The sequence below is a fragment of the Micromesistius poutassou genome (assembly GCF_964030765.1).
Source record: "Micromesistius poutassou genome assembly, chromosome: 13".
In the NCBI taxonomy this organism is placed as follows: Eukaryota; Metazoa; Chordata; class Actinopteri; order Gadiformes; family Gadidae; genus Micromesistius; species Micromesistius poutassou.
The window spans coordinates 12102506-12105005 of NC_140283.1; the positions used below are offsets into that span (position 1 = coordinate 12102506).

General features: G+C 45.6%; 1 protein-coding gene across 1 annotated transcript in view; it reads left to right on the forward strand.

Annotated features, from left to right (window-relative positions):
• frmd4a (FERM domain containing 4A) overlaps positions 1 to 2500 on the forward strand; it is a 67766-nt gene that overhangs the window by 804 nt on the left and 64462 nt on the right. The gene's annotated exons all lie outside the window — the stretch shown is intronic.

Below are 2500 nucleotides of genomic sequence, written 5' to 3' on the forward strand. Positions count from 1 at the left end.
GTCTGGCCCTGCTACTAATTTCTCTGCCCATCTGTCCGTCTGCCCTGTCCGTCTGTCTACTCATGGGTTCGGTAGCTGTTCTCCGCTCTCAAGGTTACCCAAAACTCCCGCACAGACAGCTTTGTCCCGCTCAGTTTTATACAGATGTCACTGGGAATGGATTCCACCACCAGTTATTTTACCTATCCGTTAGGGGATAATAGGGGAAGCCATGCGTTGCCTTGCCTAGTCTTTTGACACAATGCTTGCAAACCATTTCTTGAGTGTAGGGCTTGGTGTTTGAATGTTGGAGTTGGTATGGGAGGCGGGTCTAAAGTTAACAGTATCCAGCTGACAGCAGGGAATGTGCGTTGCATTGTTGTTGCTGAATATCTATGTTATTCGAACGGACAGGCTGTGACCTGCCGAATGATTCACTTCCCTTTGCAACGATGTTGCTTATACAATGAGTGAGATATCTGTTTTGTATGAAGGCAACACTGTGTGTGTGTGTGTGTGTGTGTGTGTGTGTGTGTGTGTGTGTGTGTGTGTGTGTGTGTGTGTGTGTGTGTGTGTGTGTGTGTGTGTGTGTGTGTGTGTATGTCTATGTTTGTGCGTGTGTGTTATTCCATTCCATCCGTGCCGTGTTTAGGAGGGCTTAGTCCCCTTTCATGTTCAGAAGCCACTACAATCGTTTGAATCAGACTTAAGTATACAGTTTATCTGTGGGCGAGGACAGAGTTAGGCTTTCAGCACAAACACACACACAATATTCACATGAAACCTTGAGTTTTTTTTTAAATTTTGTTTCTTTCAAGGCCCCCTTACTCGTGATTAATAAGAATAATGAATTATGAGGCATATTAGGCAAAGAAAGACGAGCGCAACGGAAGCATGAAGACAAAGTGCACACCAAAAGGTCATCATTCATCATGATGTATGAGTGTTTAACTATGGGCTCCTCTCAGGTTTATTCATCATTTAAAATTAGAGTTTTCATTTTTTCACTTCAAGTTCAATCAGACTTTTAACCCTTGGAGTTGCCCAAAAAAGGAAGATCTCTTTGAGTCACAGCGTGAAACATCACCTCGCCGATTAGTGACACAGGAACCACAGAATTACCCACAATGCACCGTGAGCCGTGCCTGATTGATAACAAGCTGAATCGGTGCCATAATGCTTGATTGGCTATTCTGTGATTGAATTTTCCCCCACCTTATTTCGAAAGTAATTACAGAAGGAGGTAGTTGGTATGCACATGTATGCAGAAACTCCTCCCCCCCTCCCCTCCCCACACACACACACACACACACACACAAAATTGTCTTCATTCGCGCAGAAATGCTGATTTCCTCAGAACTGGAGCGGAGGGAGGTCTGTCTCCCCTGATTGCATTCTCCCTCTAAGTCTCTGGCCCAGGCAGTGGGCAGCAAAACATGGGCTGTTGGGGGGATTTCCTCTGATTTACACATTCACATGAGCTCAGCACCGGCCGTTCATCATCCCACCTGGAGAAAGTGCATTCAGCGCTGCAGTGGAGGTCCTGGAGGCCGCCATGCGTGGCAGCGCGCACGGAGGCCTCTTGGTCTTTAAGACGTTCATTCGGTCTTTAAGCCGGTAGTGGCAGGTCGGGGGGGACTGTAAATCTACAGATCTTTTTCTTAAAGGGCCAGAGTGATCCTTTGATTTCACGAATGACAGGGGAACAAAAGCCAAGGTCTTGGGTGATCTTTGACTTTGAAGCTGTGTTCCAGAGCTTTTATTGTGTGTTGTGGTGGTTTACCTCGAGCGTTTTTATCGTGGTACTGAAACAGCTTTGTGTCTGCAGCTGCAGTTGGGTTCTGCTCGGACATGTCATGCTGGATAACGCTTTGGTCCGCTGCTGTCCAATGGGGCTCTTACGCAACGGCTGTCATTGGCCAGGACGCTGACTGCTATTGGCTGTTTTGTGCACATCAGCATGTCAGCGCGGGGAAACACTGCCATGTGGACAAAGATGGGAGCACGCATGACAACAACATTGACAACATTATTGCAGCTATAGTATTTCACATTTCTTGATCATCTATTTTTTTATTATATTTCAATGTTATACTTGGACTGGACCTTTAGTATTTGATGACTTCATCTGAAAGCCATTTGAGCAAACATCAGCTGGTGTCCCAAGTGAAAGCTGACGACCCGTCATCTGTCCCTCCCCCATCACCTTGGTAACGCAGATGAATGGCTCCTAGTCTCCGTCAGAGCGTCTCTGATGGATGTGGGTTCCCGTCCCAGTTAATTGAGAGACATCTTCCAGGAGAAAACAACAATCTTTGTTCACGGCCAATAGCTGTGACACAGCTGAACAAGACATGGCTCGTTAACCCTGTAACAATTACGCAGAGGTAAAACTCATTTTATTTCACCAAATCCTGTTTTTGCATACAATGTTCTCTCCAAAAATGTATAATATGAAAAATGGATAATCTACTCTGGGCTTTTCTGTCAAGTAAATCTGAAACTAGGAGGAAGAAACAAA